The sequence below is a fragment of the Ambystoma mexicanum genome, unplaced genomic scaffold, assembly GCF_040938575.1.
Source record: "Ambystoma mexicanum isolate Mex_15411 unplaced genomic scaffold, UKY_AmexF1_1 Mex_scaf194, whole genome shotgun sequence".
In the NCBI taxonomy this organism is placed as follows: Eukaryota; Metazoa; Chordata; class Amphibia; order Caudata; family Ambystomatidae; genus Ambystoma; species Ambystoma mexicanum.
This window is the reverse complement of record NW_027182429.1, coordinates 19,051-31,360: the sequence shown is the minus strand read 5'-3', so window position 1 is coordinate 31,360 and position 12,310 is coordinate 19,051. Positions and strand designations below refer to the sequence as shown.

Sequence of the window (12,310 nt, the reverse complement as noted above, 5' to 3'; positions counted from 1 at the left end):
GGGGTTTGTTTTTGTGGCATGCTACCTGTCACCAGCCGCAAGCAGATCAGCATGAGATCTGATGTCAAATAACAGCATAACAAACTGTGACATAATACAAACCTGACATAAGCGATGTAAGCAGCGAGTATAACGAAACCGGCTGAACGCACACAAGAAAACTAAATGATGGAAGTGGAAACACATAATTAATCATGCATATATATATAGGAAAGGAGCAAAACTCTCTGCAAATGGGAAAAAAAGCGACCTGCTTACAAAAGGGACTTTGGGGGAGGAGAATTAAAAACTGGTAAGAAAAAAGGGCTGAAAAGAGTTAGGTATATATCCAGCGAGGGAGGGGTTGGAAGTTTGTGGCATCTTACCTGTTTTGGAGCATATCAAAATAACTAGCTCAAAATTCAAGCATCGAAGGATGGGACTCTTGATTGATGAATGGAAGACATCTGAAGTACAAAACACTATACATTCAAGTGAAGCTTTTCAGATGGATCGTATTCTCTCTGGAGTTTTGAGTGTGGAGTTGTGTCACATAATCTTCATCAACAAATCATAAAATCGCAGCCTTCTTAGCGCAGTAGGCAGCGCGTCAGTCTCATAATCTGAAGGTCCTGAGTTCGAGCCTCAGAGAGGGCACAAGTGTTTTTTGTTTCAACAAATACAATTGGACATATTTTTTCTAAACATGAAGAGGAGCATGATGTTCAGTAGACCGCAACGCGGTCCTTGTGAATCACAGGATTGGATTCTTTACTGACGCAGAAAAGAAATATGATTGCCAAATACCAAAGAACCAATTGGGGCTAGCTGCGTTTTATTTGAATATTTCTATCTGGACTTTGTGAGTAGCGTGGTCTCAAATCATGCTCTCCACCAGGTTATCCAAAGAGCCTCCAACGGAGCCTTCTTAGCGCAGTAGGCAGCGCGTCAGTCTCATAATCTGAAGGTCCTGAGTTCGAGCCTCAGAGAGGGCACAAGTGTTTTTTGTTTCAGCAAATTCAATTGGACATATCCTTTCTAAACATGAAGAGGAGAATGATGTTCAGTAGACCGCAACGCGGTCCTTGTGAATCACAGGATTGGATTCTTTACTGACGCAGAAAAGAAATATGATCGCAAAATACCATAGAACCAATGGGGCTAGCTGCATTTTATTTTAATATTTCTATCTGGACTGTGTGAGTAGCGTTGTCTCAGATCTGGTTCTCCACCAAGTTCTCCAAAAATACTCCAGCAGAGCCTTCTTAGCGCAGTAGGCAGCGCGTCAGTCTCATAATCTGAAGGTCCTGAGTTCGAGCCTCAGAGAGGGCACAAGTGTTTTTTGTTTCAGCAAATTCAATTGGACATATCCTTTCTAAACATGAAGAGTAGCATGATGTTCAGTAGACCGCAACGCGGTCCTTGTGAATCAGAGGATTGGATTCTTTACTGACGCAGAAAAGAAATATGATCGCAAAATACCATAGAACCAATGGGGCTAGCTGCATTTTATTTTAATATTTCTATCTGGACTGTGTGAGTAGCGTTGTCTCAGATCTGGTCCTCCACCAAGTTCTCCAAAAATACTCCAGCAGAGCCTTCTTAGCGCAGTAGGCAGCGCGTCAGTCTCATATTCTGAAGGTCCTGAGTTCGAGCCTCAGAGAGGGCACAAGTGTTTTTTGTTTCAGCAAATTCAATTGGACATATCCTTTCTAAACATGAAGAGTAGCATGATGTTCAGTAGACCGCAACGCGGTCCTTGTGAATCAGAGGATTGGATTCTTTACTGACGCAGAAAAGAAATATGATCGCAAAATACCATAGAACCAATGGGGCTAGCTGCATTTTATTTGAATATTTCTATCTGCACTTTGTGAGTAGCGTGGTCTTGGATCTGTTTCTCCACCAGGTTCTCCAAACATACTCCAGCCGAACCTGCTTAGTGCAGTAGGCAGCGCGTCAGTCTCATAATTTGAAGGTCCTGAGTTCTTTCCTCAGAGAAGGCAGGCCTCTTATGTTTCAGGTAATAACTTTTCAAAAACGTTGACAGAATGAGTACAATGTTTGGTATTTTGCAAATGTAAGCAGTCCCTGTGCAAACTTTCTGGCCCTGTGTTCCCACGCCTTCTCCTTGTGCCTTCCAGAGCCCATCAGGTGCACTATGAACTAATGGCAAAACATGGTTGTGCATATAAGGTTGATGCCGCACGAACCCTGCTATGGTTTTTCATATTAATAAGCCTCCGTGCAGTGTCCATCGCCGCCCTAGTGGCGTTATGGCTCTGTAGTTGGTCCGGATAAGCCCAGGGTACCCAGGCCGTAATCTGTAAAGGAAAGAAAAAGGTAAGTGGGGCCAACCAGTGGGGAAAAGAGGGGTCAGTTCAAACAAACAGGTTCTTTCGAATAGAGGTGGGGCAGTTTAAAATGATAAGGTTGCTGGTTGGGATAGCATGGGCGCATACTGATAGAGCCAACGTAGGTCTTTGAGCAAAGATTCAGGAAATAAGGATGGTACATTTTATGGTGTTAGATGCAGTGGGGCAGGTTTACATGAGGGCAGTTTCAGAGAATGAGCAAGTATTTCAAAATGTATTTTCTGGCTGTGTGAGGGACTTGAGAGGTCTTCAAGCAGACCCTTGGAGTATGTTTAAAGTCTCTCACAAAATAAACTCTAGAAAAGACAGGTGGGGCACCCAAGCCTAGCGGCCAAATAGTGAGGCGACTGCATGAAAGGCAAATGCGAAAAGAGGCAAAGAGGGGTAGCACAAGGGGATGCAGCCAATTTCGACACTTCTGTTTCTGGTGATTGTCTTGCCCCTGTGCCCACGAAAGGCTCTGGGGAACGCAGGCACAGTTGCGGCTCAGGCATGGACAGTCTGCAAGGCCCTCCTTCGGCATAATAAAAGTGCCCTTGTGAGCCTGGCTGTGTTTAAATCACACAGCAGGGAATGCAGCTTTCAACTTTCCCTCACTGGCCACGAACGGCCACGAACGGCCAGGTTCTATAGACCAAAAAGCTAGGAGGAACCCTGGCCACTTTTAAATGAGGGTGGGTTTTGAACTACAGTTCCTTCAGGAGCAAAGCCTGGATTGGCCTTCCTGGATGTTCCTGTGGCCCGCTGGATGCTTTAATGGGCTGGATAAAGCGTTCTGGAGGATGGAATCCTCTTGGGTTCAGTCTGGGAACTTCTGGGAGTTCATCTGCATAACCCAGCCCCGTCCACCCTTCTTGACCTGGCCGGCAGTTACCTTGCTCTGTTACTAGAGGGCGCGTTTGGACTCTCTTCATGAACCGTGTGCCTCACAGGTGTGATAATGATGTAGTTTGGGGTTTGTTTTTGTGGCATGCTACCTGTCACCAGCCGCAAGCAGATCAGCATGAGATCTGATGTCAAATAACAGCATAACAAACTGTGACATAATACAAACCTGACATAAGCGATGTAAGCAGCGAGTATAACGAAACCGGCTGAACGCACACAAGAAAACTAAATGATGGAAGTGGAAACACATAATTAATCATGCATATATATATAGGAAAGGAGCAAAACTCTCTGCAAATGGGAAAAAAAGCGACCTGCTTACAAAAGGGACTTTGGGGGAGGAGAATTAAAAACTGGTAAGAAAAAAGGGCTGAAAAGAGTTAGGTATATATCCAGCGAGGGAGGGGTTGGAAGTTTGTGGCATCTTACCTGTTTTGGAGCATATCAAAATAACTAGCTCAAAATTCAAGCATCGAAGGATGGGACTCTTGATTGATGAATGGAAGACATCTGAAGTACAAAACACTATACATTCAAGTGAAGCTTTTCAGATGGATCGTATTCTCTCTGGAGTTTTGAGTGTGGAGTTGTGTCACATAATCTTCATCAACAAATCATAAAATCGCAGCCTTCTTAGCGCAGTAGGCAGCGCGTCAGTCTCATAATCTGAAGGTCCTGAGTTCGAGCCTCAGAGAGGGCACAAGTGTTTTTTGTTTCAACAAATACAATTGGACATATTTTTTCTAAACATGAAGAGGAGCATGATGTTCAGTAGACCGCAACGCGGTCCTTGTGAATCACAGGATTGGATTCTTTACTGACGCAGAAAAGAAATATGATTGCCAAATACCAAAGAACCAATTGGGGCTAGCTGCGTTTTATTTGAATATTTCTATCTGGACTTTGTGAGTAGCGTGGTCTCAAATCATGCTCTCCACCAGGTTATCCAAAGAGCCTCCAACGGAGCCTTCTTAGCGCAGTAGGCAGCGCGTCAGTCTCATAATCTGAAGGTCCTGAGTTCGAGCCTCAGAGAGGGCACAAGTGTTTTTTGTTTCAGCAAATTCAATTGGACATATCCTTTCTAAACATGAAGAGGAGAATGATGTTCAGTAGACCGCAACGCGGTCCTTGTGAATCACAGGATTGGATTCTTTACTGACGCAGAAAAGAAATATGATCGCAAAATACCATAGAACCAATGGGGCTAGCTGCATTTTATTTTAATATTTCTATCTGGACTGTGTGAGTAGCGTTGTCTCAGATCTGGTTCTCCACCAAGTTCTCCAAAAATACTCCAGCAGAGCCTTCTTAGCGCAGTAGGCAGCGCGTCAGTCTCATAATCTGAAGGTCCTGAGTTCGAGCCTCAGAGAGGGCACAAGTGTTTTTTGTTTCAGCAAATTCAATTGGACATATCCTTTCTAAACATGAAGAGTAGCATGATGTTCAGTAGACCGCAACGCGGTCCTTGTGAATCAGAGGATTGGATTCTTTACTGACGCAGAAAAGAAATATGATCGCAAAATACCATAGAACCAATGGGGCTAGCTGCATTTTATTTTAATATTTCTATCTGGACTGTGTGAGTAGCGTTGTCTCAGATCTGGTCCTCCACCAAGTTCTCCAAAAATACTCCAGCAGAGCCTTCTTAGCGCAGTAGGCAGCGCGTCAGTCTCATATTCTGAAGGTCCTGAGTTCGAGCCTCAGAGAGGGCACAAGTGTTTTTTGTTTCAGCAAATTCAATTGGACATATCCTTTCTAAACATGAAGAGTAGCATGATGTTCAGTAGACCGCAACGCGGTCCTTGTGAATCAGAGGATTGGATTCTTTACTGACGCAGAAAAGAAATATGATCGCAAAATACCATAGAACCAATGGGGCTAGCTGCATTTTATTTGAATATTTCTATCTGCACTTTGTGAGTAGCGTGGTCTTGGATCTGTTTCTCCACCAGGTTCTCCAAACATACTCCAGCCGAACCTGCTTAGTGCAGTAGGCAGCGCGTCAGTCTCATAATTTGAAGGTCCTGAGTTCTTTCCTCAGAGAAGGCAGGCCTCTTATGTTTCAGGTAATAACTTTTCAAAAACGTTGACAGAATGAGTACAATGTTTGGTATTTTGCAAATGTAAGCAGTCCCTGTGCAAACTTTCTGGCCCTGTGTTCCCACGCCTTCTCCTTGTGCCTTCCAGAGCCCATCAGGTGCACTATGAACTAATGGCAAAACATGGTTGTGCATATAAGGTTGATGCCGCACGAACCCTGCTATGGTTTTTCATATTAATAAGCCTCCGTGCAGTGTCCATCGCCGCCCTAGTGGCGTTATGGCTCTGTAGTTGGTCCGGATAAGCCCAGGGTACCCAGGCCGTAATCTGTAAAGGAAAGAAAAAGGTAAGTGGGGCCAACCAGTGGGGAAAAGAGGGGTCAGTTCAAACAAACAGGTTCTTTCGAATAGAGGTGGGGCAGTTTAAAATGATAAGGTTGCTGGTTGGGATAGCATGGGCGCATACTGATAGAGCCAACGTAGGTCTTTGAGCAAAGATTCAGGAAATAAGGATGGTACATTTTATGGTGTTAGATGCAGTGGGGCAGGTTTACATGAGGGCAGTTTCAGAGAATGAGCAAGTATTTCAAAATGTATTTTCTGGCTGTGTGAGGGACTTGAGAGGTCTTCAAGCAGACCCTTGGAGTATGTTTAAAGTCTCTCACAAAATAAACTCTAGAAAAGACAGGTGGGGCACCCAAGCCTAGCGGCCAAATAGTGAGGCGACTGCATGAAAGGCAAATGCGAAAAGAGGCAAAGAGGGGTAGCACAAGGGGATGCAGCCAATTTCGACACTTCTGTTTCTGGTGATTGTCTTGCCCCTGTGCCCACGAAAGGCTCTGGGGAACGCAGGCACAGTTGCGGCTCAGGCATGGACAGTCTGCAAGGCCCTCCTTCGGCATAATAAAAGTGCCCTTGTGAGCCTGGCTGTGTTTAAATCACACAGCAGGGAATGCAGCTTTCAACTTTCCCTCACTGGCCACGAACGGCCACGAACGGCCAGGTTCTATAGACCAAAAAGCTAGGAGGAACCCTGGCCACTTTTAAATGAGGGTGGGTTTTGAACTACAGTTCCTTCAGGAGCAAAGCCTGGATTGGCCTTCCTGGATGTTCCTGTGGCCCGCTGGATGCTTTAATGGGCTGGATAAAGCGTTCTGGAGGATGGAATCCTCTTGGGTTCAGTCTGGGAACTTCTGGGAGTTCATCTGCATAACCCAGCCCCGTCCACCCTTCTTGACCTGGCCGGCAGTTACCTTGCTCTGTTACTAGAGGGCGCGTTTGGACTCTCTTCATGAACCGTGTGCCTCACAGGTGTGATAATGATGTAGTTTGGGGTTTGTTTTTGTGGCATGCTACCTGTCACCAGCCGCAAGCAGATCAGCATGAGATCTGATGTCAAATAACAGCATAACAAACTGTGACATAATACAAACCTGACATAAGCGATGTAAGCAGCGAGTATAACGAAACCGGCTGAACGCACACAAGAAAACTAAATGATGGAAGTGGAAACACATAATTAATCATGCATATATATATAGGAAAGGAGCAAAACTCTCTGCAAATGGGAAAAAAAGCGACCTGCTTACAAAAGGGACTTTGGGGGAGGAGAATTAAAAACTGGTAAGAAAAAAGGGCTGAAAAGAGTTAGGTATATATCCAGCGAGGGAGGGGTTGGAAGTTTGTGGCATCTTACCTGTTTTGGAGCATATCAAAATAACTAGCTCAAAATTCAAGCATCGAAGGATGGGACTCTTGATTGATGAATGGAAGACATCTGAAGTACAAAACACTATACATTCAAGTGAAGCTTTTCAGATGGATCGTATTCTCTCTGGAGTTTTGAGTGTGGAGTTGTGTCACATAATCTTCATCAACAAATCATAAAATCGCAGCCTTCTTAGCGCAGTAGGCAGCGCGTCAGTCTCATAATCTGAAGGTCCTGAGTTCGAGCCTCAGAGAGGGCACAAGTGTTTTTTGTTTCAACAAATACAATTGGACATATTTTTTCTAAACATGAAGAGGAGCATGATGTTCAGTAGACCGCAACGCGGTCCTTGTGAATCACAGGATTGGATTCTTTACTGACGCAGAAAAGAAATATGATTGCCAAATACCAAAGAACCAATTGGGGCTAGCTGCGTTTTATTTGAATATTTCTATCTGGACTTTGTGAGTAGCGTGGTCTCAAATCATGCTCTCCACCAGGTTATCCAAAGAGCCTCCAACGGAGCCTTCTTAGCGCAGTAGGCAGCGCGTCAGTCTCATAATCTGAAGGTCCTGAGTTCGAGCCTCAGAGAGGGCACAAGTGTTTTTTGTTTCAGCAAATTCAATTGGACATATCCTTTCTAAACATGAAGAGGAGAATGATGTTCAGTAGACCGCAACGCGGTCCTTGTGAATCACAGGATTGGATTCTTTACTGACGCAGAAAAGAAATATGATCGCAAAATACCATAGAACCAATGGGGCTAGCTGCATTTTATTTTAATATTTCTATCTGGACTGTGTGAGTAGCGTTGTCTCAGATCTGGTTCTCCACCAAGTTCTCCAAAAATACTCCAGCAGAGCCTTCTTAGCGCAGTAGGCAGCGCGTCAGTCTCATAATCTGAAGGTCCTGAGTTCGAGCCTCAGAGAGGGCACAAGTGTTTTTTGTTTCAGCAAATTCAATTGGACATATCCTTTCTAAACATGAAGAGTAGCATGATGTTCAGTAGACCGCAACGCGGTCCTTGTGAATCAGAGGATTGGATTCTTTACTGACGCAGAAAAGAAATATGATCGCAAAATACCATAGAACCAATGGGGCTAGCTGCATTTTATTTTAATATTTCTATCTGGACTGTGTGAGTAGCGTTGTCTCAGATCTGGTCCTCCACCAAGTTCTCCAAAAATACTCCAGCAGAGCCTTCTTAGCGCAGTAGGCAGCGCGTCAGTCTCATATTCTGAAGGTCCTGAGTTCGAGCCTCAGAGAGGGCACAAGTGTTTTTTGTTTCAGCAAATTCAATTGGACATATCCTTTCTAAACATGAAGAGTAGCATGATGTTCAGTAGACCGCAACGCGGTCCTTGTGAATCAGAGGATTGGATTCTTTACTGACGCAGAAAAGAAATATGATCGCAAAATACCATAGAACCAATGGGGCTAGCTGCATTTTATTTGAATATTTCTATCTGCACTTTGTGAGTAGCGTGGTCTTGGATCTGTTTCTCCACCAGGTTCTCCAAACATACTCCAGCCGAACCTGCTTAGTGCAGTAGGCAGCGCGTCAGTCTCATAATTTGAAGGTCCTGAGTTCTTTCCTCAGAGAAGGCAGGCCTCTTATGTTTCAGGTAATAACTTTTCAAAAACGTTGACAGAATGAGTACAATGTTTGGTATTTTGCAAATGTAAGCAGTCCCTGTGCAAACTTTCTGGCCCTGTGTTCCCACGCCTTCTCCTTGTGCCTTCCAGAGCCCATCAGGTGCACTATGAACTAATGGCAAAACATGGTTGTGCATATAAGGTTGATGCCGCACGAACCCTGCTATGGTTTTTCATATTAATAAGCCTCCGTGCAGTGTCCATCGCCGCCCTAGTGGCGTTATGGCTCTGTAGTTGGTCCGGATAAGCCCAGGGTACCCAGGCCGTAATCTGTAAAGGAAAGAAAAAGGTAAGTGGGGCCAACCAGTGGGGAAAAGAGGGGTCAGTTCAAACAAACAGGTTCTTTCGAATAGAGGTGGGGCAGTTTAAAATGATAAGGTTGCTGGTTGGGATAGCATGGGCGCATACTGATAGAGCCAACGTAGGTCTTTGAGCAAAGATTCAGGAAATAAGGATGGTACATTTTATGGTGTTAGATGCAGTGGGGCAGGTTTACATGAGGGCAGTTTCAGAGAATGAGCAAGTATTTCAAAATGTATTTTCTGGCTGTGTGAGGGACTTGAGAGGTCTTCAAGCAGACCCTTGGAGTATGTTTAAAGTCTCTCACAAAATAAACTCTAGAAAAGACAGGTGGGGCACCCAAGCCTAGCGGCCAAATAGTGAGGCGACTGCATGAAAGGCAAATGCGAAAAGAGGCAAAGAGGGGTAGCACAAGGGGATGCAGCCAATTTCGACACTTCTGTTTCTGGTGATTGTCTTGCCCCTGTGCCCACGAAAGGCTCTGGGGAACGCAGGCACAGTTGCGGCTCAGGCATGGACAGTCTGCAAGGCCCTCCTTCGGCATAATAAAAGTGCCCTTGTGAGCCTGGCTGTGTTTAAATCACACAGCAGGGAATGCAGCTTTCAACTTTCCCTCACTGGCCACGAACGGCCACGAACGGCCAGGTTCTATAGACCAAAAAGCTAGGAGGAACCCTGGCCACTTTTAAATGAGGGTGGGTTTTGAACTACAGTTCCTTCAGGAGCAAAGCCTGGATTGGCCTTCCTGGATGTTCCTGTGGCCCGCTGGATGCTTTAATGGGCTGGATAAAGCGTTCTGGAGGATGGAATCCTCTTGGGTTCAGTCTGGGAACTTCTGGGAGTTCATCTGCATAACCCAGCCCCGTCCACCCTTCTTGACCTGGCCGGCAGTTACCTTGCTCTGTTACTAGAGGGCGCGTTTGGACTCTCTTCATGAACCGTGTGCCTCACAGGTGTGATAATGATGTAGTTTGGGGTTTGTTTTTGTGGCATGCTACCTGTCACCAGCCGCAAGCAGATCAGCATGAGATCTGATGTCAAATAACAGCATAACAAACTGTGACATAATACAAACCTGACATAAGCGATGTAAGCAGCGAGTATAACGAAACCGGCTGAACGCACACAAGAAAACTAAATGATGGAAGTGGAAACACATAATTAATCATGCATATATATATAGGAAAGGAGCAAAACTCTCTGCAAATGGGAAAAAAAGCGACCTGCTTACAAAAGGGACTTTGGGGGAGGAGAATTAAAAACTGGTAAGAAAAAAGGGCTGAAAAGAGTTAGGTATATATCCAGCGAGGGAGGGGTTGGAAGTTTGTGGCATCTTACCTGTTTTGGAGCATATCAAAATAACTAGCTCAAAATTCAAGCATCGAAGGATGGGACTCTTGATTGATGAATGGAAGACATCTGAAGTACAAAACACTATACATTCAAGTGAAGCTTTTCAGATGGATCGTATTCTCTCTGGAGTTTTGAGTGTGGAGTTGTGTCACATAATCTTCATCAACAAATCATAAAATCGCAGCCTTCTTAGCGCAGTAGGCAGCGCGTCAGTCTCATAATCTGAAGGTCCTGAGTTCGAGCCTCAGAGAGGGCACAAGTGTTTTTTGTTTCAACAAATACAATTGGACATATTTTTTCTAAACATGAAGAGGAGCATGATGTTCAGTAGACCGCAACGCGGTCCTTGTGAATCACAGGATTGGATTCTTTACTGACGCAGAAAAGAAATATGATTGCCAAATACCAAAGAACCAATTGGGGCTAGCTGCGTTTTATTTGAATATTTCTATCTGGACTTTGTGAGTAGCGTGGTCTCAAATCATGCTCTCCACCAGGTTATCCAAAGAGCCTCCAACGGAGCCTTCTTAGCGCAGTAGGCAGCGCGTCAGTCTCATAATCTGAAGGTCCTGAGTTCGAGCCTCAGAGAGGGCACAAGTGTTTTTTGTTTCAGCAAATTCAATTGGACATATCCTTTCTAAACATGAAGAGGAGAATGATGTTCAGTAGACCGCAACGCGGTCCTTGTGAATCACAGGATTGGATTCTTTACTGACGCAGAAAAGAAATATGATCGCAAAATACCATAGAACCAATGGGGCTAGCTGCATTTTATTTTAATATTTCTATCTGGACTGTGTGAGTAGCGTTGTCTCAGATCTGGTTCTCCACCAAGTTCTCCAAAAATACTCCAGCAGAGCCTTCTTAGCGCAGTAGGCAGCGCGTCAGTCTCATAATCTGAAGGTCCTGAGTTCGAGCCTCAGAGAGGGCACAAGTGTTTTTTGTTTCAGCAAATTCAATTGGACATATCCTTTCTAAACATGAAGAGTAGCATGATGTTCAGTAGACCGCAACGCGGTCCTTGTGAATCAGAGGATTGGATTCTTTACTGACGCAGAAAAGAAATATGATCGCAAAATACCATAGAACCAATGGGGCTAGCTGCATTTTATTTTAATATTTCTATCTGGACTGTGTGAGTAGCGTTGTCTCAGATCTGGTCCTCCACCAAGTTCTCCAAAAATACTCCAGCAGAGCCTTCTTAGCGCAGTAGGCAGCGCGTCAGTCTCATATTCTGAAGGTCCTGAGTTCGAGCCTCAGAGAGGGCACAAGTGTTTTTTGTTTCAGCAAATTCAATTGGACATATCCTTTCTAAACATGAAGAGTAGCATGATGTTCAGTAGACCGCAACGCGGTCCTTGTGAATCAGAGGATTGGATTCTTTACTGACGCAGAAAAGAAATATGATCGCAAAATACCATAGAACCAATGGGGCTAGCTGCATTTTATTTGAATATTTCTATCTGCACTTTGTGAGTAGCGTGGTCTTGGATCTGTTTCTCCACCAGGTTCTCCAAACATACTCCAGCCGAACCTGCTTAGTGCAGTAGGCAGCGCGTCAGTCTCATAATTTGAAGGTCCTGAGTTCTTTCCTCAGAGAAGGCAGGCCTCTTATGTTTCAGGTAATAACTTTTCAAAAACGTTGACAGAATGAGTACAATGTTTGGTATTTTGCAAATGTAAGCAGTCCCTGTGCAAACTTTCTGGCCCTGTGTTCCCACGCCTTCTCCTTGTGCCTTCCAGAGCCCATCAGGTGCACTATGAACTAATGGCAAAACATGGTTGTGCATATAAGGTTGATGCCGCACGAACCCTGCTATGGTTTTTCATATTAATAAGCCTCCGTGCAGTGTCCATCGCCGCCCTAGTGGCGTTATGGCTCTGTAGTTGGTCCGGATAAGCCCAGGGTACCCAGGCCGTAATCTGTAAAGGAAAGAAAAAGGTAAGTGGGGCCAACCAGTGGGGAAAAGAGGGGTCAGTTCAAACAAACAGGTTCTTTCGAATAGAGGTGG

General features: G+C 44.8%; 16 non-coding genes across 16 annotated transcripts; all 16 read left to right on the top strand.

The window, feature by feature from the left end:
• The first annotated feature begins 563 nt into the window (after nt 1-563).
• TRNAM-CAU (transfer RNA methionine (anticodon CAU)) lies at nt 564-636 on the top strand. The gene has a single exon. It is a non-coding gene; the product is annotated as a tRNA-Met (tRNA).
• A 265-nt stretch (nt 637-901) lies between these two features.
• TRNAM-CAU (transfer RNA methionine (anticodon CAU)) lies at nt 902-974 on the top strand. The gene has a single exon. It is a non-coding gene; the product is annotated as a tRNA-Met (tRNA).
• A 264-nt stretch (nt 975-1,238) lies between these two features.
• On the top strand, nt 1,239-1,311 carry TRNAM-CAU (transfer RNA methionine (anticodon CAU)). The gene has a single exon. It is a non-coding gene; the product is annotated as a tRNA-Met (tRNA).
• A 264-nt stretch (nt 1,312-1,575) lies between these two features.
• On the top strand, nt 1,576-1,648 carry TRNAM-CAU (transfer RNA methionine (anticodon CAU)). Its single transcript has one exon. It is a non-coding gene; the product is annotated as a tRNA-Met (tRNA).
• A 2,221-nt stretch (nt 1,649-3,869) lies between these two features.
• On the top strand, nt 3,870-3,942 carry TRNAM-CAU (transfer RNA methionine (anticodon CAU)). Its single transcript has one exon. It is a non-coding gene; the product is annotated as a tRNA-Met (tRNA).
• A 265-nt stretch (nt 3,943-4,207) lies between these two features.
• TRNAM-CAU (transfer RNA methionine (anticodon CAU)) lies at nt 4,208-4,280 on the top strand. The gene has a single exon. It is a non-coding gene; the product is annotated as a tRNA-Met (tRNA).
• A 264-nt stretch (nt 4,281-4,544) lies between these two features.
• Nucleotides 4,545-4,617, top strand: TRNAM-CAU (transfer RNA methionine (anticodon CAU)). The gene has a single exon. It is a non-coding gene; the product is annotated as a tRNA-Met (tRNA).
• A 264-nt stretch (nt 4,618-4,881) lies between these two features.
• TRNAM-CAU (transfer RNA methionine (anticodon CAU)) lies at nt 4,882-4,954 on the top strand. Its single transcript has one exon. It is a non-coding gene; the product is annotated as a tRNA-Met (tRNA).
• Nucleotides 4,955-7,175: 2,221 nt separating this feature from the next.
• TRNAM-CAU (transfer RNA methionine (anticodon CAU)) lies at nt 7,176-7,248 on the top strand. The gene has a single exon. It is a non-coding gene; the product is annotated as a tRNA-Met (tRNA).
• A 265-nt stretch (nt 7,249-7,513) lies between these two features.
• TRNAM-CAU (transfer RNA methionine (anticodon CAU)) lies at nt 7,514-7,586 on the top strand. Its single transcript has one exon. It is a non-coding gene; the product is annotated as a tRNA-Met (tRNA).
• A 264-nt stretch (nt 7,587-7,850) lies between these two features.
• TRNAM-CAU (transfer RNA methionine (anticodon CAU)) lies at nt 7,851-7,923 on the top strand. Its single transcript has one exon. It is a non-coding gene; the product is annotated as a tRNA-Met (tRNA).
• A 264-nt stretch (nt 7,924-8,187) lies between these two features.
• On the top strand, nt 8,188-8,260 carry TRNAM-CAU (transfer RNA methionine (anticodon CAU)). Its single transcript has one exon. It is a non-coding gene; the product is annotated as a tRNA-Met (tRNA).
• Nucleotides 8,261-10,481: 2,221 nt separating this feature from the next.
• TRNAM-CAU (transfer RNA methionine (anticodon CAU)) lies at nt 10,482-10,554 on the top strand. Its single transcript has one exon. It is a non-coding gene; the product is annotated as a tRNA-Met (tRNA).
• A 265-nt stretch (nt 10,555-10,819) lies between these two features.
• On the top strand, nt 10,820-10,892 carry TRNAM-CAU (transfer RNA methionine (anticodon CAU)). Its single transcript has one exon. It is a non-coding gene; the product is annotated as a tRNA-Met (tRNA).
• Nucleotides 10,893-11,156: 264 nt separating this feature from the next.
• TRNAM-CAU (transfer RNA methionine (anticodon CAU)) lies at nt 11,157-11,229 on the top strand. The gene has a single exon. It is a non-coding gene; the product is annotated as a tRNA-Met (tRNA).
• Nucleotides 11,230-11,493: 264 nt separating this feature from the next.
• On the top strand, nt 11,494-11,566 carry TRNAM-CAU (transfer RNA methionine (anticodon CAU)). The gene has a single exon. It is a non-coding gene; the product is annotated as a tRNA-Met (tRNA).
• The last annotated feature ends 744 nt before the right edge of the window (nt 11,567-12,310 follow it).